At 45.3% G+C, this 25,848-nt stretch overlaps 1 long non-coding RNA gene across 1 annotated transcript in view; it reads left to right on the top strand.

Moving 5' to 3' along the window:
* Positions 1-25,848, top strand: part of LOC138266449 (uncharacterized) — a 311,949-nt gene that overhangs the window by 254,977 nt on the left and 31,124 nt on the right. Inside the window, exon 2 of the long non-coding RNA XR_011199526.1 lies at positions 15,653-15,696. This is a non-coding gene — a long non-coding RNA (uncharacterized lncRNA). The remainder of the gene's footprint in view (positions 1-15,652; positions 15,697-25,848) is intronic.

Raw genomic sequence — 25,848 nt, forward strand, 5'->3', positions numbered from 1 at the left:
CCCTGCTACTCTCATCAGAGGGGAATCATGTAACGGAGGGTGGGAGCGATCCCTGGAGGGATCGGCCACACAATTAAAGTCGCCCCCCATCACTAGGGGGAACTGCAAATAGGTGGCTAGGAGGCCCGATAAGCGTGTAAAGAACTCACCCTGGTCCCAGTTCGGGGCATAGACATTGATCAACGCTAGATCTCTTCCCTCCAATCGACCCCGGATTGCTACAAAACGTCCCTCTGGGTCTATGAGCGTGTCTAATAACTGGAATGGAACCCCGGCTCTGATCCATATCAAGGCACCCCTGGCGAATGCGGAATAAGAGGTATAGTATGCCTGGCCCCTCCACCTTTTCTGTAGTGCTAGCCCTTCAGCCTGGGTTAAATGTGTTTCTTGGAGCAACGCAATCTGAATCCCCCTCCGCTGTAAATGTGAGAATACCTTATATCTCTTAGACATTGTGTGCATGCCCCGTACATTCCATGAGAGAAATTTATAAGTGCCTAACGACGCCATAACTGTGTTTCAATCCCCATCTGTGACATACCCCATGCAGGGCTAGCATATACCACGAAGATCCCTACTCTCACATTATATAACATCAGCAGACCAGTGTTAAACATCCACCACTCATCACTCCCCCTAAACAATCCCCAACATTTAACATCCCAACTCCCCTTCCCCGGGACAAAAGTTTGAACTACTCTCATCCAAACTTCGCGAAATGTCAACTAGATTATCGAAAGTGGGGTAACTCCTAGATCACAAAAGGAGTGGGCCATCGCCCTAATCCCCACTACCGGATTGCAAGATATAGTAGTACTTGTGGACCCCGGTCTCATCCTTCTGGTGGGTACGACCGCCATAGTGACAGCTAGTACACCCTCCTCACCGGCCACCATGGTGCCTGCCAGGGGAGGCTCTCATTACCAGGACAACTGGCTCAAGTGTAGTTCGATGGGAAGACTTTCATATGATACAGTCAGAAGTGCCCGGTGTTATGGTCGGGCCCGATCTGTCGGATACTTGGGAAGTCTCGGATTCATGGTCCGAATCAGATGGTTCACAGTCCGCAGCAGTCTGTACTTGGGATCCGCGATCAGAGCCGCTCAATGAAGCTGCTGCCTCCATGGCTTTTCGTCTCTCAGTTTGCATCTCCACAGGTGAGGGACTATTTACTATACGGGCCGTGTTGCGTTTAGCCCCTCTCCTCCGTCCATGCTCAGGGCCCTGTGCCGGAGGACCATTCCCCTCCTGTGGAAGCAGATCAATCCATTGCCATACCTCCTCCGCCGTAGTGAAAAACTGTGTACTGTCTTTGGTCACTACCCTAAGCTTCGCCGGGAATAGCATGCCATATTGTAGACCCAATTGACGCAGTTTCTGTTTTGCAGCTCTGAAGGTGGCCCGTTGTTTCTGTACTTCCCGGGAGAAGTCTGGGAAGATACGAACCGTGTGATTGTCCATTGTGCGGTCCCCTTTGGCCCTGCTTTGATGCAACAGGTAATCCCTATCCCGGTAATGAAGAAGCCTGGCTATTATAGGTCGCGGGGGGGCTCCCGGAGGGGGAGGACGCGACGGAACTCTATGTGCCCTCTCGATCGCAAAAAAAGGAGAAAGTCCGTCGCCCGCTAAGTCCTCTCGGAGCCACCGCTCGAGGAACTCCGCCAGGCCAGTTTGTGGAACACTTTCAGGCATACCAATCACCCGTATGTTATTGCGACGCGATCTATTTTCCGCTTCTTCGGCCCTTAATTCCAGGGCCTTGATCCTGGTCTCCAGCTGCTGTGTAGACTTAGTGGCATCTTTGACCTCTGGAAGGAGCTCTTTAAGTTGTCTGTCGGTGGTGGACACCTTTTCGGCTAGGCGGCGGTGATCATCTCGTAGTACTGTGAGATCTGTGGCCAAAGCGTCGATTTTCCCCTCCAGTGCTACACGGGAAGCCGTTATAGCTTGTAGGACATCTTGAAGTGTGGGGTCGGCTCGGCCCTCTCCTGAAGCGTCATTCCTGGGTTCAGGCGGGACTGCCTGTGCCTCAGCTGGGGACCCATCTTTTTGTTCTATGTCCCTCCGGCGACCGACTTTACCCATTTTCTGGGGTATGGCTCCAGCTCCGTCTGATCGGTGGGCTCTGGACCCCTACTCTCCCACCACTGCGCTGTATACTGCACTGCCAGAGGGATCGCCGAACTTTTTATAAGAGACTTGCTGTTTCTGGCGCTCGGTACACGTGTAAGAGGATTATCGCCTTCCAGTGCCAGCCGCACTCCGCATTCTAGGCCGCTAAGAACCCCTGAGGTACTCCACACGCCAGGTAGATAGGACACTCTCTCTCCTCCCAGTCAGGGTGTGGACCCGTCGGGCCAAAAAGCCTTGCCGTTCGTGGAGGGTGCCTTCAAGCATGCATGACTCCCATCCAGTGTCTGGGGGCCCCCTGCACTCTCCTGTATGTAGCACTGCACATCTAGGGGGACCCCCGTAGAGGGGGGCCGCATGCACCGTGTCCCAGTGCAGGCCAGGTTCGCCCCATCAAGTCGCCGACTTCGCCCTCCTCGTTCCAGCTCACTAGAGGCGGTCCATGGGGTCAAGCCTCCCAGAAGTACCCCCCGGCGTTGTCGTGTAGACTGCGATCAGATGTCCTCAGAGGGGAGCTGCCAAAGGAGCTCTGGGGGAACCCCGGAATTTTCGCCTCTCACCTTGATCCACTCGGTCCTTCCCTCGGGTGTCGGTCGCCTTGTTGTGTGTGCTCCGCGGTCCTTATCCGAGCACAGACGCCGCGCTGGGCCCCTCTGTTCGTCGGCGTGGGACCCCAGAGGGAACCACTAGGACCCCTTGTACTTCCTGTCTCCCAGAGGGGTGAGCGGGAAAGGAGCATGGAATTGCTTTAGTGGCTTTTCTGCCACCGGGGACGCCGTTCAGATCGCGGCCGCCATCTTTTTTTTTTTTTTTCCCCGCGGCACTCCGTCGGCCGCCAATTCAGCTCCGAAACTCTCTTCATTCCGGGACCGGACCCCTCAAAATGAGCCTCGGGACCCCTGCGCATATTCAGCCGGGCAATGGAGCGGTTTGGGGGTCCACTGCCTTTCAGGCTGGACCGGAGTGGGAATCACTGGCAGGAGCCTCACGGAGAGGCTTCCTCTGCCATCGGCGTCAGGCCACGCCCCCCGGTAAATGAGGACTGATGTCACTCTTTCAAAGGGGCTGCGACACCAGGGGTGAGGCGAAGAACATTTCTGCAGGGAGGCCCTCAGCCCAGAAAGAACCGCAAGCAGCTATGATTGTTGACTGCACTTACATGTGGATCTATTGCGGTGCCACTTTTAATACTTGAGGTCCGTTGCCAGTCGTCCTATGTTCTCTAAATTTCTTGCATCACTTTCTCATATGCAATCTTACAAACTATCTAGTTATTTGGCTTCACTCCCATCCGGGCCATCAGAGTTCAACCCCAATGCCGCTCCTCCCCAATGGACATGCAGCTGGTGGCTGCGACTGGAGGGGCCCCACTCCCTCGTCTGCCTCCTCGGGCCCCCACTGCTTCCAGACGCCAGGGCCTTGCTGCAAAGACCGTCCCACTAACAGCCTCTCCCGGCTCCCTGGAATTCTGCAGCACACATAGAAAGAGGAAAATGCCTCACAGGATTGTTTTTGCCTATGAAGGTGCTCTTTCCTGCATAAAAACAATCCTACTTACAAAGCATTCACCTTTGCACCATGGTGCAAGGGTGCCTGCATTGGCGCTAGGAAGCACATTGTGCGCCAGCGCAGGTTAGACAGGAATGCACTATACACATTTTAAATATGGTGCATCCCTGCTTTTTCACTATCATGCAGCACTGCAGGGTAATTTGATGTGCTGCACGCTTTCTTCATAAATATGTCCCTAAGGCAGAGGTCTTCAATCTGGGGGTCGCGACCCCCAGGGGGGCCGTGGAGACCTGAAAAAAAAGGGGTCGCGCATTCCCCCAGCCGATCCTCATAAAGCCTCAGCTGAATTTTGAGTCTCCTGTGCTGTGAAAGCCACATAGACAGCTAAGGAGGCCTTCCCAGGGCGTCTGCTTCCTGAATGAAATGCAAATGTGCTCTAGGAGCTCATCTGCAAATGCTAAGGGGGCTTGGGAGCAGCTTTAAATTATCGAATCACTCAAAGCTTTGTGATTTATTATTTTTGAGGGGTAGTGCAAAGAGTTAACAACTGCGCTGTGAAGTGTGTGCTTTTAATTGTAATTGTATTTCCACAGTGCTTACTTCACCTGGAGTGAAGGGACAGCTATAAAAAAGAAAAATGGTACTGCATATGCTCTGGTATTACTTAAATCTACATTTTGGAACCACAGTTTTATCTTAAACCTTTTTGTAGTGGCTTGTGTATAATGCAAGAATTAAATAATGCCTCACATATTCACAGTGCTTTCTGTCACAGGCTGTGATCTCAGGGCACTAAAAGGATAAGTTACTTACCTGTAAATCCTAGTTCTCTTCCAGGGGTATCCTCATCAAAGTCATAAACATTGAATATTCCCGCCCTTGTGCGGGGACCCCGGAGCATATATAAAATATATACACATTATACATGTGTAACAAACAGTCATGCAGGCTATCATGTTAAAAACAGGCTAAAATGCTTTATTTCTATGAAGTTTTTTTTTTTTTTTTTTTTTTTTAAATACTACAATAGAGCATAAATAAGTACCCAAGCTCCTAAAATTAGGCTTGGGGAAGTAAGCAGTAGCAAACTCTAGTGAAAAAATAGAGAAAACTGCATTGAAAAACAATGAAGCATTCTTAGCCAATAGGCTGCATGTAGGTTAACACAGGAGAACCATAAAAACTTTGGCACTGTGCCTTTAAGACCCTGAGCACCTCCAGTATCCCACCATGCCTCAGGGGTGAAGGAAAGGTGACAGTTGGTTCACAGTTAGGTCAGTTCTTTTTACGGTGACAATTTGTATAATTGAATCAAAATACTGTCTGTCCTGCACTTCCAGTAGACGTGTGTCCGGGGAGGAGGGTGGGTTGTTTATGACTTTGATGAGGATACCCCTGGAAGAGAACTAGGATTTACAGGTAAGTAACTTATCCTTCTCTTCCAGGGGATCCTCATCAATAGTCATAAACATTGAATAGATTAGCAAGCCCATCCCTAAACCCAGCGGACTGTCCGATAGAAGTGCAGGAATAGACATGTCTTACGCAAATAAATTCCTTAGAGAGGCCTGCCCCACTTGGGCATCCGCTCTTGCATCTGAGTCTAAACAATAATGTCTTGTAAAAGTATGGACAGACTTCCATGTAGCAGCCTTACAAATCTCAGATATAGGAACATTGTTAAGGAGAGCAGCAGTAGCCGCTTTTCCCCTTGTGGAATGCGCTCTAGGCCGCGCTAGCAATTGTCTATTAGCTAGCTGGTAAGTATTAACAATACAAGAGACTATCCATCTTGATATTGTTCGCTTAGATGCTGCTTCTCCTGTCCTTAAATGACCATAGTTCACAAACAAGCGGTTAGAGTGTCTAATCGATTTTGTCTTGTCCAGATAAAATTTCAGCACTCTTTTCAAGTCTAATGAGTGCAATGCTTTCTCAGCCGGAGTTTCCGGATTGGGAAAGAACGTCGGTAAAGTTATGGTCTGATTAATATGGAATTCTGACACCACCTTCGGAAGGAAAGATGGGTGAGTTCGTAGAACTACTCTATTGTCATGAAAAACCGTGTACGGTTCTTTTGCAGACAAGGCCTGAATCTCACTGACCCTCCTCGCTGAAGTAATGGCCACCAGAAAAGCCGTTTTCCACGTAAGGTGTTGTAAGGAGGCCTTATGGATAGGCTCGAAAGGAGGGCCCATAAGTCTTGCTAGGACTATGTTCAGTTCCCACGGAGGAGAAGGCCTCCGAATAGGCGGAAAAACTTTCTTCAAACCTTCTAAGAAATCCTTGACTACAGGTTTCGTAAAGAAGGATTCCTGAGAAGGTGACTTGCGATAGGCAGTAATAGCAGACAAATGTACCTTAATAGATGATACCTGCAGACCGGATTTCGCTAGGTGAAGCAAATAGGACAGTATGACGTCCTCCTGCGCCCGTATGGGATTATGGCCTTGCTGACAGCACCATATGTAGAATCTCTTCCACTTAAAAGCGTAGGAACGCCGCGTGGAAGGCCGTTTGGACTCTTTCAGGATGTTCATGCACTCCTGCGATAGTCCTAGGTGCCCATAGTGCAGGAATTCAGGAGCCATGCTGTTAAGCTCAGAGAGGGTAGGTTGGGATGCAGAATCCTGCCCTCCATTCTGCTCAGAAGATCCGGTCTGCACGGCAGCCTCCTGTGAGGTTTTTCCGACAGGTTGAGGAGATCCGTGTACCAGAATTGTCGAGGCCATTGTGGCGCTATAAGAATCATTCTGGTCCTGGATCCGTAAAGTTTGCTGATCACTGCCGGAATGAGGGGAATCGGAGGAAAAGCGTAAAGAAATGTCCCTGACCAGTCGATCAACAGGGCATTCCCTCGAGATCCTGGACGGTAGAACCTGGATGCGAAGTCTGGGCATTTCCTGTTTACATCGTCTGCGAAGAGGTCCAGTTGAGGCCGACCCCATTGCGCGAAGATGTATTCTGCGACTTCGTCGTGCAGGACCCAATCGTGAACGTCCTCCAGGTGTCTGCTTAGAAAGTCTGCTTCTACGTTCTGCTGACCTGGCAGGTGAACTGCTGTGATTGACATTCCTCTGGCCAGGAGCCAATGCCATATCGCTTGGGACTCTCGTGAAAGGGGTAGGGATCTCGTTCCCCCTTGTTTGTTCAAGTAATACATCGTGGTTGTATTGTCCGTCTGTATCAATAGAGTTTTCCCCTGAATTAGCGGTGTGAAAGACTTGAGAGCCAGATGGACCGCTCTGAGTTCTAGCAGATTGATGTGGTACTGCTTCTCCTTGTCTGACCACAGACCCTGCGCTTGAAAAGGACCCAGATGAGCCCCCCATCCCTGAAGAGACGCATCCGTTACCAGAGTGTCGGATGGAAGTACCTGGTGAAACGGAGCGCCCACTGACAGGTGAGGTCTGTGCATCCACCATCTCAATGACTGCAGTGCTACCTCCGGTAGCCGCATTGTGTCTTCCCAGCAACCTGTTCTTTGGCTCCAATTGGCCTCCAATGCCTCTTGGAGGGGTCTCATGTGGAGTCTGGCATTTGGGACAATAAAGATGCACGATGCCATGGAGCCCAGTAGTGATGTCACCTGACGTGCCGTAGGTGCGCTGGCTCTCAACAGGCCCTGGCACTTCATGTTTATTGAGGACAGTCGTTCCTCCGAAGGATACACTTTTTGCAGTTCTGTGTTTATGATAGCTCCTAGGTAGTGAAGACTCTGCGTTGGAGTCAAGGTTGACTTCTGGTAATTGACCTGAAGACCTAGAGCTTCGCAAACTCCTAGTACAATGTCCCGATGGCTTCTCGCCTGCTCCGGAGAAGAGGCCTTTAGTAGCCAGTCGTCTAGGTATGGATATATGTATATCCTTTGTCTTCGTAGATGCGCCGCCACCACTGCCATACATTTCGAGAAAACTCTTGGAGCAGATTTCAGGCCAAAGGGTAGAACCCTGAACTGGTAATGCTGTAACGCTACTCGAAAGCGCAGGAATTTTCGATGCTTTGGAGCTATTGGGATGTGGAAATACGCATCCTGCAGGTCGATGGAGCACATCCAGTCTCCCTGATGCAGTTGAGGGAAAATTTGGTGAAGCGCTAGCATTCTGAACTTCTGCTTTCTTATGTATTTGTTCAGCAGTCTTAGATCCAGGATTGGCCTGAAAACGCCCTCTTGACCCTTCTTTGCTACTAGAAAGTAACGGGAGTAGACCCCCTTTCCTCTGTGGGCAGGTGGAACCCTTTCTATGGCATTCTTTCTTAGGAGGGCGAGAGCCTCCTTGCGTAGCAAGGTGAGATGAGCCGGATTGTGTTTGGTTGGTGGCAAGTGTGGTGGAGGCTGCTTGAAAAGGAGAGAATAGCCATGTTCGACAATATTGAGCACCCATTTGTCTCTTGTGATAGAGTGCCACTCGTGAAGATGAGCAATAATACTTCCCCCCACCGGAGTGGTGTACAGTGTCGAGGGAAGCGAGACTTCATTGCTTAGTGGGTGCTTTTGGAGTGGACTGTTGAGGTCTACTTGACCCTCGCTCCCTTGTGTTTCTTCGCTGAAACAGAGGGCGTCCCTGTCGTTGCTGAGACCTTTGCGACCAATGAGGGGTTTGAACCCTCTGTTGGAAAGGGCGTCTATCGTACGGTCTGTACCTCCGCCTGAAATCTTTCCTTCTTTCGAGGCCTACCGCCTTCATGGTATCCACCTCGGTCTTCATGCGGGCCATCTCTTCGTCTGCATGGGCACCGAATAGAGAATTCCCGGCAAATGGGAGATTCAGGATACGTTGTTGTGCCTCCTGTTTCAAGCCAGTGAGCCTCAGCCAGGAAGATCTCCTCGCACAGATACCATGTGCGTACCCATGAGCCGCCAAATCCGCCCCATCCGCTGCCGCGCTGATAACTTGGTTAGATACCAGGCATCCTTCCTGTAGAATCTCCTGGAAATCTTGCCTGTCTTCTCTGGGCAGTTTTTCTGTAAATCTACTGAGGGAATCCCACAGAGAACGATCGTACCTGCCCAGGAGCGCAGACGCACTAGAGACCTTCATTGCTGAAGCCGCTGTCCCGCACATCTTTCTTCCCAGAGAGTCTAAATGCCTGCTCTCTTTATCCGGGGGTACCGTGGATGAAGATGCCACCGAGTGGGTCTTTCGGGCGGCAGCTATGATCACTGAGTCTGGTGGCGGATCCTTCCTAAGGAATAAAGGGTCTTGCTCTGGAGCCTTGTACTTTTTAAGAATCCGAGCCGGGGCAGACTTAAGCGAGGCTGGGGCCAGAAAAGTGTCCATGGTCGGCTGCAACAAACCAGGCACTAGAGGCAGCAACTTTTTCGACGCTGATCTGTGTTGTAGCGTCTCAAAGATGATTGATGAGGAGGTAGACGGTCCTGGAACCTCTATATTGAGTTTCTGCGCTCCTCTTAGCAACACCTCGTTGAAAGTGGTTATGTCATCCACTGGTGAGACTCTAGCAGGTGGTGAATCTGTAAGAGTAGGTGAGTAACGCCCGACAGAAGAACCTGATGAAGACCAAGAGGGTGATCTTCTTGAGCGCGACCTGGATCTCCGTTGAGAGCGAGATCTGCTGCGGGACGCTGTAGCCGAGCGCCTAGGCCTCGCGGTCGGCTGTCGAGGAGCTGAACGAGCCCGTTCTGCCCCGGCTGTCGGCGATGGCGTTCTTGGCGGGGAGGCAGTGGGTGAATACATTCGCGAATATTGCGAATCTGGGGAGGCCGCTGGTCTGTTAAGGCTCTCCAGCCATCTCGGAGATAGGTTGATGGGCGAGACATGCCCAGGAGATGCTCTTGACCGAGAAGAGTCGCTCGGTATGGAGACCACTGGAGACTGAGCCTTGTCTGGCGAGGGGCGATGTTCTGCTCCCTGTTGGACAGGTAAAACCTGCGTCGACGTCGATGGCTGTTTCGACGTCGAAGGACGCCCAGTCGGTTGGTCCTGCCTCGACGTTGATTGCCTCGACGTTGAGTGCCTTGACGTCGAACGGCGTTCCTTGGACCTCGACCTGCTCGCCGTCGTGTGCCTCGACGTGGAGCGATGGGAGGTTGACGGCGGATGTTTCTCGTGCCGTCGTGGAGATCTCGACGTCGTGTGTCCTGACGTCGGGGGGCGCACAGCCTTTGGCGGCGACCGGGCATGCCGGCGATGGCTCGACGTCGATCGGCGGGCTGCCGTCGACGGAGACCTGCCCCTGCTCTGATGTTCCCTCGACGCCGTTCCCTTCGACGTCGGGTGTGTCGCCGTCGACGGCGATCTATGCCGGTGGGACGGAGGTAGCGACGACGTCGACGGTGAACAAACAGGTATTTTCCTACCTGTCGACGTCGACCGGGCCATTCTCTCCTGAGAATGGCCTTCTGGATGCCTGGGGAGTGAGGAGGACGATGTTCTTTTCCTCTCCTGAAGCCCATGAAGTCGGATCTTCTCTCTGTCTTTCAGAGTCCTCCTAGACATGTTCTTACAGTACTTACAAGTGTCAGGGCAGTGACTCTGAGGCAGGCACACTATGCACAGAGAGTGGGGATCTGACTGGGCCTTCTTCTTCCCACAAGCAGGGCATTTGACGAAAAGAGAAGGCATTTTTCTGTCAGAAAAAACCTTCCTAGCTCAGACAAAGATGTTACTTGTCGAGTGAAAAGTGAAAAAACACTTTTTTAAAGAATTTTTCTGAGGAAAACTCAGAAAAACTGAGAGCTCAATGCTCCAGGATCCTCTCAGAAGAAGCCGGAAAAAAGAACTGACCTAACTGTGAACCAACTGTCACCTTTCCTTCACCCCTGAGGCATGGTGGGATACTGGAGGTGCTCAGGGTCTTAAAGGCACAGTGCCAAAGTTTTTATGGTTCTCCTGTGTTAACCTACATGCAGCCTATTGGCTAAGAATGCTTCATTGTTTTTCAATGCAGTTTTCTCTATTTTTTCACTAGAGTTTGCTACTGCTTACTTCCCCAAGCCTAATTTTAGGAGCTTGGGTACTTATTTATGCTCTATTGTAGTATTTAAAAAAAAAAAAAATAATAACTTCATAGAAATAAAGCATTTTAGCCTGTTTTTAACATGATAGCCTGCATGACTGTTTGTTACACATGTATAATGTCTATATATTTTATATATGCTCCGGGGTCCCCGCACAAGGGCGGGAATATTCAATGTTTATGACTTTGATGAGGATCCCCTGGAAGAGAAATACACAAGTCACTATTCTCAACTGCACCAACCAAGATTTAGTTCTGTCACTCTCTGGTTACACACAGACCTCTGCAGTGCATTAACTAATAGAGGTTTCATAATGCACTACAGTGCATTTACCAATGAGTAACAACTTTCTTTTATTTATTTTTCATTTAAGCTGGCTGTTATTTTATATATAGCTACCTGACAGTAAAAGACCTAAAAAAGAAAATAGAGAATATTTTGGGTTTGTTTATGAGAGGCTTGCGCTGCTGAAGCATCACTTTTTTTGATGCTCCAGCAGCACAAGCCTCTCAATCATACCTATGAGGTGACGCAAAGCCTTCCTGAGTGGCGTTGATTGGCCTTGTAGATATGGAGAAAGGCAAAGCAGCGCAAGCTGCTGCATTGCCTTACTTTGCGTCGAGGAGGCGTTCCATGGGAGTAGTGGTGGGTGTTCCCATGCAACAGCCATAGATTTTGACACTGCCCCAGATTTACAAAATCACGTAAACTGGAACAGTGCCAAAACCTTACGCCTCCCCAGAGCAGGCATAATGAGGAGAAATGTTTCATTTCTCCTTGTTTTTTCCTCTTTCCATGTGTGTTGCTATCTGCCGCACATATAGAAAGAGGTACAATGCCTCTCTGGATTGTTTTTGTGCCGGAAGGTGCCCCTTCCTGCACAAATACAATCCTGCCTATATTGGCGCTAGGCAACAATTGTGCGCCAGCGCGGGGGAAAGGACAGAAATGCACTGTATTTCATAAATACGGTGCATTCCTGCCCTTTTGTATTGGCGTGGGGCAGTGTACCAAGAAGACTTGTGGCACTGACCTATGCCAAATCCTCATAAATGAGTACCTTTGTTTTTAGCCACACCCTTGACCCCCCACCCCCACACTCACTGACCTTTGGTTTGCTAAACACTGTTTAATATTATTTCCTCACAGTAAAAATGATTTGCTATGGGAAATGGGGACATTTATTATTGTTGTTGATGATGAGGAGTACCAGGTTCTAGAAATTTTTATCAGAAGGGGGTCCTTACACCTAATTTTTTTTAAGAGGGGGTCCCGGCATCAAAACGTTTGAAGAACTCTGCCCTAAGGGAATTGCTAGTATTTAGACCCTACTATATTATGAGCCTGGGCATAACAGGAGAGGCTATTATCAGAGCTCATACAATGAGATTGCTGCCATAATTTGTTGCTGCACTACAAAGTACAAAAGGGACAAGTAGATTTATTTTATTTATTTTTTACAGCATATTTGTAAAGCAACCTGTCCCATGGACAAGTAGATAATTTAATATTCGACACCCCGGTATGAGAAGAGGATTCACACAACACTTCAGAGAAAATGGACTGCCACTAGTTCAATCATATAGTCAGACAGTTTCTATCAAACCAGTTTGAAGTGGAGCATTTCATGTGGAGAATTTTTGCATATTATATTTAACTGTTCAATAGAAGAGCAATAGGAGAAACAGCTCGAAAACAAGCAAGCAAAATCAAAAAGCAAAATCAAAGAACAGAAGTCAGATTCTACAAGCAAAAATAAAAACTGCAATCTGGAAATATCTGTTTAATAACATACTCAGTGGAGGCGAACAAACTAAGCAATATTAAGGAAACACTGAGGATTATTAAGGTTAGATCCAGGGATTTCTACTAAAATAAAAAATCATCCATGTACAACATTCAGAAGAGCTTACAAACTAAAGTATACGCTGGTACACATTTCAAGAAGAAAAAGGAGAATTGGATAAATCGTCGAGGCTTCTGGAAATGCAGACAATCTAAAGCTTGCAAAAGTGCCATAAATATGCAGGAATCGGTTGATGGAAATGGACAAAAAAGTAGCAAAATACATATGACATGTGAGAGTAGATTTGTAATGTATGTGATAGAATGCCAATGTAATCTAAAGTATATTGGAAGTACAACTTCGGAAATTAAAATACGAATTATTGAGCATATTGGAGCTACAACGAACAGACAAGCATTGCCGTGGCCAAGCAGATTGAAAGAGAACATCAAAGCAATTGGCAACAGCTTAGATTCTATACACTCGACCAGTTGGAAAAAAATTGAAAAAAAGGTGAAAACAGGGACAGAATATGGCGCCATAAATTATAACAATACATCACGTTACTTCGCACTTTAAAACACAAAGGATCGAATCAAGATGAATAATTATATGTGCACCTTTAAATAGGCGAAATATCAATGCGGTCAAAGAGCACAAATTAAAACAAGCAGATGGGAAGAATAAGACAAATGAAACAAATGTTAAGAGAGTTGTCCTTGGATGAACTGGCTTGAGAAACTGACAAATGAAAAATATGCAACAAAATGAATAACCCACCTGAATTCACATCCATTATTGGGCAGAGATGATAAGTATTACAAACAATGCAGAGAAATAGGGAAATAAAAAGTAAATTTAAGAAAATGTGAGAAATTATCCCACAAGAGAGCTAAAGTATTAAATCACACTAATGCATATTTAATAATGTATTTTTTTAGATGCACACTGGAACAGCAAAGAAAGATAAAAAGGAAGAAAGAAAGCTGTTCATCACATGAGTACCGTAAGTTAGTCCATGGTCACAATAAAATACCAGAAAAGTAGTAATGCACACATGTAAATAACGATCTCGTTGGAAAAACACAAACATGATGAACTCCTCACCATAAACAGTAAATCACATTAACCAGAATGCACTGCAAGTTTTGGAGGGAAGAGGCAGGTAAGTATTTTAAGTTTGGGCATTGTACCTGTTAAAAACGATCATAAGGCATGGGTGATGCCAAAAAGGATGAAGATGTATGAGGAATTGATAATAAATATTATATAATTATCAATTGACTTTTTCTTTCCTTATCTTATTAAACTTACCATACGTGGTAAATGCATGCATTATACTGTCATACAACCATTACCAGTGGTTTAGATTAATTTTAACATTCAATCCATTACTTACTGTATACGTCAGTGCAACACCCCAAGTGGGACGCGTGTGCCCAGACATGGGACCCATGTACACTGTGACCTGACAGATGAGCCCTAGCAAGGGCGATACTGGTCTTGGATTGATTGTGTTCAGGTTCGGGGAGGGCCTTGGCTGGAATTTAGCCCTGGACTATTCCCAATGGAGCCGGGTCAAGGTTGGTGTGTACATGGGTGGATCCTAACTAAAGTGGAATGATAGGCCAAAAACGACTGAGATGCGGCCTGAGTGATTGACAGAGGCTAACAATTACCTCTGGTGTGTCAAAGCAACTTTTTCATGAGCGCCCTTTTTGCAAATAATTACCGCCAGTGCCAGCATTTTGTCATGGGTAACCCTTATGCCAAAATCCACCTGCCAAGAATTACATTGAGTTTGGTAGCTTCAGCTTTTTGCCACAGCTGTCCGATATGCGAAGAATTGGCAGCAATGTACCAGCCTCTTGCCATAGGTCCCCCCTATAACAAAATAATTAATTTAAAAAGCACATGGCTGCTCCAATAACTAGAATTACCTCCAATATGCCAGTGCAAGTTTGGAATAGGTGCTTATTTTGCTAATAATGAATTCCAGTATGTAAACCCAGTATGACAAATCTAGTATTTTAGCACGTGTCCAACATGCCAAGAATTGCCTCTGGTGTAACAGCATCACCATATGCCAAGAACTATCTCCAATATGGCAGCACCCACATTTTGCCATGGGTGCCTCTGTAAGCCAAGAATTACCTCCAGTACGTTAGGCAGCAGAAGACTAAAAAAAGCATGACACAATCACTCATGTTCACTTTCTTTCATTCACCCCCACTTATTCTCACTCACATTCACACTTTGTCATTTCATTTATTCGCACTCCTTCGCTCTCACACCGATTTTCACATTCTCACTCTTGCCCCGTCACACAATTCTCACACAAAGACACACAAAACATTTGGAAGTTTTTTGTTTTTTAACTTACCTTCAGCTCGATAGACCCGCAGGACAGGCACACAATTTGCTTCAGGACAGGCACACAATTCCCTTCCGCCTCAGATACTGAAACAGGAAACTGAAGCTTGGCGTCAGCTTTCAGCCTCCTGCTTTCGCACTTCATCCCTCCTAATTCGTCAAAAGACTGGAAAGCGTGAGTGACCCACTCACCCTGTGACGAGATGGGAGATGCTGAAGTGAGAGCCTGATTATAGGATAGCGCTCTGGGCACTGCGGTGCTTACGTCTAAAGTACCAGGAAATACCAGTATGGGTGATGCAGCTGCGTGTGGTACCTCAGTGTGTCAGGCCCCTAAGACAAGGGCTGAAACTCTGCAAGCCTTGAAAAATCTCTCTCATAGCTAGCACTTAGCTATCACGGGCACCTCCATGCACCTGAGCCAACTATAAGACAGGCAAACTGCCTCAAGCACGATCCAGCTTAACCTTCACGAGAGTATTCACACCAGTAGTGAATAAAAAGCTATTCACAACAGAGAAGGCAGAAAAAAACCTTAAGGCGACATCCTGACGTCCATAAAAGCGAGCTGACAGTAGGAACTGTTTTAAGGAATTGCTGGATGGTATTCTCAATAAAGCAGCTGGTTATAAGTTTTTTTGAGGATTTGTATTTCAAAGCTTAAAATATGCTTAACCTGAGTCTTCGTTCTTGTAATCTATTAAAGACAGATCGTTTTAGTAGCTCAATATATGGAGTTGTTCAATATATGGATTACTAATTCAGTCAATGCACTGTATATTTTGAGATACTGTTTGGATTTAATGATGGAAACGGTCACAATGTTACCCCCTTCTTGTTTTAAAATATATGTTTTGCTGTTTTTGTAGGGACAGAAACCAAGACTGGATCGATTTAGAGGAATGTCACCCAGGTAATGGACTGATTCGTTTCGTGGGAAGGAGTGTTTAACTAAACAGATGAATTTGGTTGTTTCAACTGTAGTACACCAATGAAAAGGCTAAAAGGCTGAGTTCACAAAGACGAGATGACATGCCATTATTGGACAATAGAGATTTGTGACTTTCTCACTTACCTCTGCTCTATGATTTGTAAAAATGCTCCACTCTGCTCCAGTAGTAAATAGAAAATCGTATTATCCACCTTTGTGGCTTTCTTTTTAGTTGTTCCTCACATGATATATATATATATATATATATATATATATATATATATATCTCCTATATTATATAAGAAATAAGTTACTTACCTATAACTGTAGTTCTCCAGTATTGGACACTTTCATACATTCACATGCTCGAATATTTCCCAGTCGTTGAGATGGGAGTCCCCGGGGTAATACAGAAGTTATTCCCAAGTGCATATAAAGATTAAGTGCATTAGGCCTTAAAATTAGAAATATCACAGTAGTTTTGTAAAAAAGGACCAAACACTAACATCAACCAATCAGATCACACCACCCTCTAGAACCTGCCTGTGAGGAGCTGACTTCCCTTAGATTATTCAAGCATTAGTGCTGTAAATAGATACTACTGAGAGAATGAATGTGAGCTCTCCAGGGGAGGTGGGTGGGTTGCATGTGAGTATCTGAAAGTGTCGAATACTGGAGAACTACAGTTACAGGTAAGAAACTTATTTCTTACTCCAGTAATGGAACTTTCATAGATTCACATGCTTGAATCAGAATAGCAAGCAGTGAGTAACATTTTTTACGTGTTCAATATCGACATTGTATTATATATGTGAAAGAGCGTGAAAATTTCTCAGAATTTTTTGCTTGCGGTCTAGAGTCTGGAGAGCATAAAGTTATTAGCATTATAGAAAAAGTGACAAAACAAAACAAGTTGATGGAGGGTAAAAAAAAAAAGTCTCACCTTCATTGGACTAGATTTCTAAGGACTGCCTGTCCAACCGCTGCATCTTGAAGCAACTCTGTATCCAGGAAATAGTGCTGCGTGAAAATATGTGCTGTCTTCCATGTTGCAGAACGACAGATGTCCTGTATTGATACACCTGCGAACAGTGCACAGGATGTGGATATTGCTCCGGTGGAATGTGCTCACACATTCATATTCAATGGTCTACCAGCTTTCTGATGGCAGAAAATAATCATATTCTTAATCCATTGAGAAACAGTCTGTTTAGTTACAGGGTGTCCTTTTCTAGGGGTACTGAAGGCTATAAATAGCTGGTTAGTTTTTCTAAACAACTTCGTTCTGTGAAAAATAAAATTTGATGCATCTTTTAAGATCGAGTGAATGCAGGGTTCGCTCGTCAGTAGTTTGGGGTTTGGGAAGAATGACTTCAGTATTACTGGCTCATTAAGATGAAAATCCAAAGGTACCTTAGGGATCATTTCAGGATTGGTGCGCAGAATAACACATTTTTGAATTGTAAGAAAGGTTACTGTATTGTAAAAGCCTGGACTTTCCCTACTCTTCGTGCAGAAGTAAGGGCGAGGTGGAGAGCCACCTTCCATGTGAGGTACTTAATGTCCGCCCTATGAATGGGTTCAAAGGGCTCCTTCATGAGCTAGCTGAGGATGATGTTAAGTTGCCATGCTGGAGGTGGGGCTTTCAGGAAAGGATCTGAAGAGAACTTTCAAGAACTGCTTCATTAACCTCAGCGAACAAAAAAATGGTTTGCCTGGTATTCTCCTATATCGAGAAATAGCTGCCAGATGGACTCTGATAGATGCATGGGAAAGCCCTGTGCGTGCTAGCTGTAAGAAGTATGGTAAAACTTTTTCCAGGGCCTTGGAGAGAGGGTGTATATTCATGGCTTCGCACCACAAACAAAAACGCTTCCGCTTCAGGCAGTACGTTTTATTTGTGCTATCTGCCCGTGCTTTAGCAAGGATGTCTTTGCAATCACTTGGTATGTCTAAGCAGCCAAATTTGTTGAATTCAGGAGCCATACCGATAAGCTCAGAGACTTGGGATCCGAGTGTCTTACTTGTCCCTGGTTGATGGTGAGCAACTCCAGAATTGGTTTCATCCTGATGGGTGGACATGAGTATAGTAGAAGTAACTCCGTGTACCAAGGTTGACGTGGCGATGTTGGAGCTATTTGAATTCTCTGGCAGGGTTCCGACTTTTTTTTCCTGATTACCCTTGTGAGGAGAGGAATTGGAGGAAAGGTGTATGCATAAATCCCTGACCATGCAATCGAAAATGCATCCCCCACGATCCACTTTTTTCGGTAAAACAAATACCATAAAAGCAACAATACAACCATTAAAAAAGAATAAAACTCAAAAAAGGGGTAAGTTTTAAGTACAACATTAAAAACACAATATAAGTTGGAGTCAGAACGGGAGGAGCACGACGCTTGGACAACCAAACTCTCCGGAGTTGGGTGCTTGGTCAGAAAGTCCGGATCACCTGGTGCTACACGATAGCGTCTCGCCACCGCCCTGTTCACGGCCGCCAAAGTCACTGGCTTCTTCCAAATTTCTTTAATAGGATCCAAAAGAGCCTCATTGAAAGGAAGAAGAGGCTCCGCCACAGGTGACGCTGGATGCAGCACTTCGGTCAGGAGGTTTGTCTTCACCTCCACAGCAGGAAGTGGAAGGTCCAAAAAGTCTGCTGCTTTCCTCACTACAGCGTGAAAAGAAGCAGCCTTCTCCGTATACTCCCCCGGAGAAGCCAGGTCCCATTCCGGGGAAGTGGCTAAGCCGCTTGCAGTATCCAAGCCTTGCAGGTCCCCTGACGGCTCCATGATTTCACTTTCCTCCAAATGCTGCCTCTCATATTCCTGTTCTTCCAGCAGCCTTAGAGCTAACCTCATGGAGCGCAGCCTGGACTTGAGCCCCGGCGTCGATAGGGCGTCGGCCGACGCCAAAGATCTTTGATGACGCCGACCCTCAGAGCCATCCGACGCAGGATCCCCCGGCACCACAGGCAATTTCAAAGTCAACTGGATCCGTGGTGAATCCATCGGTGCCGCAACAGTGGACGTCGTCGGCATCACCGGTCTTCTAGGCGACGCCAAAGGCATCGGCGCCGAAGAGGTACTTCCAGAAGGAAGAAAGGGCATAAAGGGGGTCGGCTTTTAAGGAGCTGGAGCACCCAAGTCAAAGGCCAAAGGATCTGACGGACCTGCATGCCTACCACCAGGCGCCATGGTGGTAAAAATATTAAACATAGCATTCAGAAATGCTGCGGGGTCCGTGCCCGGAAAGCCGGATAGCCTTGAGGAACCGGTGCCGGAGGCGAAGCCGATGACCGCCCAGGCATCTCCTGCTCCGGAGAAGCCCTCGGCTCCTGATGCGGATCCACTTCATACACACCGACAGTGGAGACGTCGGAGAAGCTGGAGTCGTTGGAGGTGGAGGCGTGACAGTCTGGCTGATCTCCCACGTCGGTCGGCGCCGAGCCGATGGCGACCTCGAACGGGAGCGGTCTTTGCTCGATCGGTGCCGTGAGCCATGTCTACGTCGAGAGTCCCGATGGCACCAATGAGTCTTCGAGGATCTTGAAGAAGACTCTCTAAGATGATGCTTCTCCTTCCTCTTCTTAGAACGAGCAAGAAACAACTTAGCCTCTTGTTCTTTCAGGGCCTTAGGATTAATGCGTTGGCATGAACCGCATGACTCGACCTCATGGTCGGAACTAAGGCACCATAAGCAATTCTCATGCGGGTCCGTGACCGACATGCGGCCTCCACACTGTTTACAGGGTTTAAAACCCGACTTCCTCGGTAGTGACAGTTACACCGGAGTGAAACTGTAGCTCCCTGGTAGCCTCGAAGAAAAAACTTTACTTGAAGGCACAGAAAAAAAGGGAACTGACGTCTGCACGTCGACGAGGGCTTCTTATTGCCTGGATGACGTCATACGGCGTCGCGTGGAGTCGGGCAATTGTGACGTCATCGTTGACGTGCAGAGCTAGAAGAAAATTTCCGTTGAGAGCTGGCGCGTGGGGGAAATTCTTTAGGTGAGGAATCCACAGGTAGTTATATCCATCAGAAGGTAAGGGATACATGCATTTATAAATAAAAGAAAAAGAGTAGGAGTCAGCACACACCCCTGGCTCACCCCTCGACCTATCGGGATCTCAGTTGTTAGTTCTCCCTTTGGCCCCCATCGAATTCTGGCAAAGTTGCCAGAATACAAATCTTTAATTATATTCATCATAGGCCCCGGCACCCCCGTTTTGCTCATGACCTCCCTTCTTTATATGCACTTGGGCATAACTTCTGTATTACACCGGGGATTCACATCTAGACGGCGGGAAAGGATTCAAGCATGTGAATCTATGAAAGTTCTAATACTGGAGTAAAGGTAAAAAACATGTCTAATTTGCGTTGAGTTTTCCTTTACTAAATATCAAAAAGAACTCCAGAATTTCTGGAACTCAAAGAAAGGATGCATAGATAACAGTACTATGTTTTATTGAAGAGAAAACTGTAAAGAAAAGCACAGACTTTTTTTGCCAATAGGCTGCATTCAGATTAACATGGTAAAGCAAATAAATGGCACCGTGCCTTCAAGGCATAAGAGACCTTCAGTATCCCACCATGCCTCAGAGGTCAGAGAAAGGTGGCAGTTAAATCAGTTCTTTTTTAAAGAGTGAAGAAGAGCATGTGAAAAAACTCCACTAAAGCATGAAACTGCTGTATGCGAAGGTTCGTCCAGGGAGGTGGGAGGGTTGCTTATGACTTTGATGAGTATTCCCCTGGAGGAGAACTAGGATAACAGGTAAGTAACATCCTTCCGCACTGAATAGAGTAGCAAGCCAATCCCATACCCCTGCAGACATAGCTAAATTAAGTTACAGCAGTTGATCAGTTCATTTAAACAGGTTTCGTAATGAAGACTGTCCCACTCGGGTGTCTTCTCTAGTACCTGAATCGAGACCATAATCTCTTGTGAAAGTATGTACTAATATCCACTTGGCTGCTTTGCAGATTTCAGAGATGGAGACATTTTTCAGAAGAGCTATTGTTGCTGCCTTGCCCCTGGTAGATTGGACTTTGGACCTGGCAGTCAATTGTTTATTGGCTAACTGATACGTAAATACAATGCAAGAAACTATCCATCTAGAAACAGTTTTTTCGGAAGCAGTCATGCCAGTTCTCATTGGTCCATAGCTTACAAATAAATGATCACATTGTCTAATGTCTTTCATCTTATCTAAATAGAATTTTAGAACTCATTAGATCTAAAGAGTGTAGAGCTCTTTCAGCTGGCATGGAAGGTTTGGGGAAAAACGGGGGGAGCAAAATAGTCTGGTTAATATGGAAATCAGAAACCACCTTTGGCAGGAGAATAGGATGGGTTCTCATAACTACCCTAATGTCGTGGAAGACAGTGTAAGGCTCTTTTGCATAGAGAGCCTGAATTTTGCTTACTCTGCGCTCTGAGATAATAGCTACAAGAAACACTGTTTTCCTTGTGATATGCTGTAGAGACGACTTACATATGGGCTCAAAGAGTGGACCCATCAGTTTTGAAAGTATCACATTTAGCTCAGATGGACTAGTGTGAACGAACAGGGGGAAAAAAACTTTTCTTAAACCCTCTAAAAAACTTTAACAACAGGCATTTCGAAAAAAGGAAGTCTGAGATGGCAATTTTCTAAAAGCGATTATTGCCGCAAGATGTACCTTTATCAATGAAAACCACAAACCTGATTTTGCCAGATGGAGGAAGTAAGGTAAAATGATATCCTCCTGCCCCAGAATCGGAAGTTCTTCTGGACACCACATATAAAATATTTTACAGTTAAGTGCATTTGTGCCTCTCATCAATGGTCTTTTGGACTCCTTGAGAATATCCATGCATTCCTGTGAAAGACCTAAATGGCAATATTGTAGGAATTCAGGAGTCATGCTGTCAAGCTCAAGGAAGGAACGTTGGGATGGAGTATTTTCCCCTCGAGTTTGTGAAGGAGATCCGCTCTGAACAGCAATCTCATTTGTGGTTTCTCTGACAGAAGAGGTAGGTCCATGTACCACTACTGGTGAGGCCATGCAGGGGCTATTAGGATCATCCTGGTCCTGGCTCTGTGGAGCTTCTCGATGACCTTCGGAATTAGAAGAATGGGGGAAACTCATACAGAAAACTTTCTGACCAGTTGATCAAAAGGGCATTTCCCTTTGCTTCGTCTGCAAATAGGTCTATTTGGGGTTGTCCCCATTCCTGAAAAATAGTTTGAATGACGTAATTTAGAACCCAGTAGTGATCTTCTGCATTAAAGCGGCTCAGACAATCTGTTTGAATGTTCAAGGACTATAAGTTAGTGAGATCCCACTTAAACAATGTCAAAATTCAAGTTCATCATATTGTTTATTTGTGAAATAAAAGGCTTTAGAGTAAACACGAGAATCATAGTATAGTCTTTAATTCAAAGTTCATTGAAGTATCAGCCGACATGTGTTTCGCCCTTTGTTGCAAGTACGCCAGGGCTTTCTCAAGGCTGTGAAAATATACATACGAAAGTATAATGAAACACTGGGTAGAACGAATGTAATCAAACGGTGCTACCAAAAAACGTGAATAGTATAGGAACACGCTGAAAACCCAAAATGTCTTGCCTATAGTGCTCCCCAAATAGTGAAGAAAAAGTACTAATTGCAAATAAAACTCTTAATAAAATTCAGAGACTAAAAAAGCCCTCGTCTTCGAAATAATTAGTCAAAGAAAGGTAGAAGAAGAATGCATTATAAGTGAATATATTTACAATAAAAAGAAATAATTGACACCGTGGTTTAAACTAGAGGTGGGTTCTTATAAAAAAAATGAAGTAAGAGTGTGAATACTATGGCTATCAAAGAGAGACATGCTGGCACACTCGTAATTTTTAGTAAAGAGGTAAGAATGGTTAAAAGGGTGTCTAGATGTAGCATGGAAAGATATAGATAAAGAAAAAGAAAAATAAATAAAACTAGTTCCGAAAAAAAAAAAAATTTGCATACCAAGTCATATGAGATGGAAAAATCCTCTGTTACAAATATCACAAGTGTTGATGATAATCTGGGTACAAAAGTGTATATAACATTTTAGAGAAACTGCTTCCCTACATGGTATTTGAATAAACGCTAAGTCATGCAAGAAAAGGACCATAACAATACACATAATGGAAAACAAGATAAAAAAAACTAACCAGTACAACTAAAGTTCGTACAGCGTCAGTTATCTGTTCGTATGTAGGAGGATTCATGAAAACAGAGGGAACAGCAGTGAAGTTTGAATTTAACAGGGGGGGAGGAGAAAGAAAGATACAAATCACGGAACGCTCTGCTCCTTGGAGTATGGGTTAATACAACAGAGCAGCCATCAATTATAAATAACGGGCTATCTTGGTTAAGAGATATTCTTGCAGAAGTTACTCCATTAAAGTAGACATTGTACATGATAGCTTCATCATACGTTACAAAGACCAATATAAACATAGCATGGGATTCAAAGTCGGATTCTACACTGCATTTACAGGATGGTACACTTTTTACTGCCTAAACATATTAATAAACATATTAGTAAATTTTTAAATGAAAGGAGATCAATAATTCGACTCAAAAAGTAGCGTGAGAAAAGAAAAGCGGTACTAGTAACAGACTGTGGCATATGGTCACGAAGCAACCTTCAATTCTAAAAGGTAAGCGAACAAGTTCGGCACGATATTCTTACCGGACTGAAAACTGGAAAAATCCTGACATCACGTCCCGCGGTAAATTGCTGGAGCGCGAAGGCAAGCTCCGTGTTAAATAGCTATAGTCCTTCCTCTGAGCACAGTTGCGGAAACAGAGGAAGGACTGAAAAAAACGTAAATATCATATAAAAGGGTGCCGCCATTTTGAAGACAAGATATAACATGCAGCACAAGACTTGAAAGGAGAAATCAGGTTAAAGATAAGATTAGACAGGTAAAGGAAAAACGAAGGAGGAAGAAAAGAGAAAGAAAAGAGAAGAGAAAAGGGAAGAGAAAAGTACTCACAAACCATGTTGCATAATAGTAAATATGTGACACAGTGGAAAAGGAAGATAGAATGATCAAGAGAAATACGAACCAATCAAGAGTAAAGGGTGAGTCAAGCGAACATGCAGGAGACCAAACAAGCAAGAATAACACTAATAGTAGCCTGCCAGTAAACAGTTTCAGGTAAATCAGGCACATCTAATGTGTGGACAACTGAGGGGATCGAGTACTCGTTCGAAAGGAATAGAGAAAAAAGGTAACTAGAAGAAAAAAGGAAAATATAAGACAAAAATATCCATACAGGCATTACAGAGAGCAAGGTTTCATGATCGGCACTTCAAATTATAAGAGCCAATAGTGCCATTCATGGTCCTGATTTAGTCCTTGATGTACTGTATTGTGGTGGATAATTATTCGACTTTCTTCTTGACGTAGACGTAGATGTAGATTGCCTCCCCTGGGGGTCATTATAATGCGTTTAAGGCCACAGAAGGTAAATTTTCGTTCATGGGAATGGAATGTTTTGTAATGTTCCACAAGAGGTGCCTTGGACTCCAGTTAAAGGATGTTACGATAATGTTCTTGGATTCAAATTTTTAAGGGTCGAATAGTACTTCCTATGTAAGCTTTTTGACAGGGACACCATATTGAGTATACCACATTAGTACTCTCACAGTTGATAAAATCTTTAATTCCAAATTCTTTGTCGTTGAGTGTGATAGTCGTAGATTTGTTGAGCCCAAGTTTACAAACGGAGCATTTGGTGCAGGTGAAGAACCCCTTAGGTTGTGAAAAGAATGCTCCAGAGGGTTTTGGTTGGAAAAAGGATGGGCAAAGTTTATCCCTAAGGTTCGGGGCTCGACGGAACCCAATTTGTGGGTGAGAGGTAATGTAATGATGAATGGAAGGATTATTTTGAAGTACGTGCCAGTGTTTTTGCAGGTATCTTCGAATAGAACGGTGACCATTATGAAATTGAGTAATCAGACGGATGGTTGGATCCTCTTTGTGCCGATGTGAGCTGTTGATCATTTTGTTCCGGTCCAAAGTGCCTACCTCTTCTTTAGAATGGTTGAGGGACATTTGATTGTATCCCCTGGCCTTCAGTCTCTCAGTGATCTGTGAGGAAAAGTAAGTGTAGTCACTAGGATTAGTGCAATTTATTTTGGCACGTCTGTACTCTCCTTGTGGAATGTTTCTGATTATGCTTGGTGGGTGACAACTAGTCGCATGTAATATTGATTTTGCCGCTGTCTGTTTCCTAAAAAAAATTGGTCTGTAGTTTATCATTTTCAATGTAAATAAGGAGGTCTAAGTATTCCACTTGCACATCTGAAATATGAAATGTAATGTCTATGCCCCATCTGTTAGGTACTAGGGACTGTAAGAATTCGGTCAAAAGAGCCTTATGTCCTTGCTAGATCAGCAGTATATCATCAATATATCTTCCCCAGAAAATAATATTCTGGGAAAAATGTTCATTCCTGTCACTCCACAGCCATTCTCTTTCTACTACCCCCATCACAATGCATGCATATGGCGGTGCAAATTTTGCCCCCATTGCCGTCCCTTGTAATTGCAAGTAGAAGTTACCATCAAAGAGAAAATAGTTATTTTCCAAACAGAACTGTAGCATGTCCAAAATCATGAGGTTGTGTGTGGCAAATGCCACTGATTTGGTCGGCAAAATTTTCTTGACTGCTTCTAGACCATCCTGGTGTTTAATGGAGGTGTAAAGACTTACTATATCGATAGTGACAAGAAGTTAATCGGGTTACCAATCAATGTTTTGAAGTTTTTGAATTATATCTTTGGTGTCTCATACAAAAGATGGCAAATTTGTCATAAAGGGTTGAAGAACATGGTCGATGAGAGTCCCTAATTTGGAACATATTGAGTTTACACCAGATATGATTGGCCTACCTTTGGGTGGAAAGTCTTTTTTGTGGATTTTCGGTAGAAGGTACAGAGTAGGGATGGTGGGATGAGATAAAAATAACGCAGGTTTCTCTTTGTGAGATATCACCTGCCGGGAGAGCCAATGATCAAGGAGGACAGATAATTTATGTTGTACTTGCACTGTAGGGTTAGAGGTGAGGCGTTTATAACAGTTAGGATTGTGAAGTTGTCGATAGGCCTCTTTA

Source organism: Pleurodeles waltl, chromosome 11 (genome assembly GCF_031143425.1).
Source record: "Pleurodeles waltl isolate 20211129_DDA chromosome 11, aPleWal1.hap1.20221129, whole genome shotgun sequence".
NCBI classification, from domain to species: domain Eukaryota; kingdom Metazoa; phylum Chordata; class Amphibia; order Caudata; family Salamandridae; genus Pleurodeles; species Pleurodeles waltl.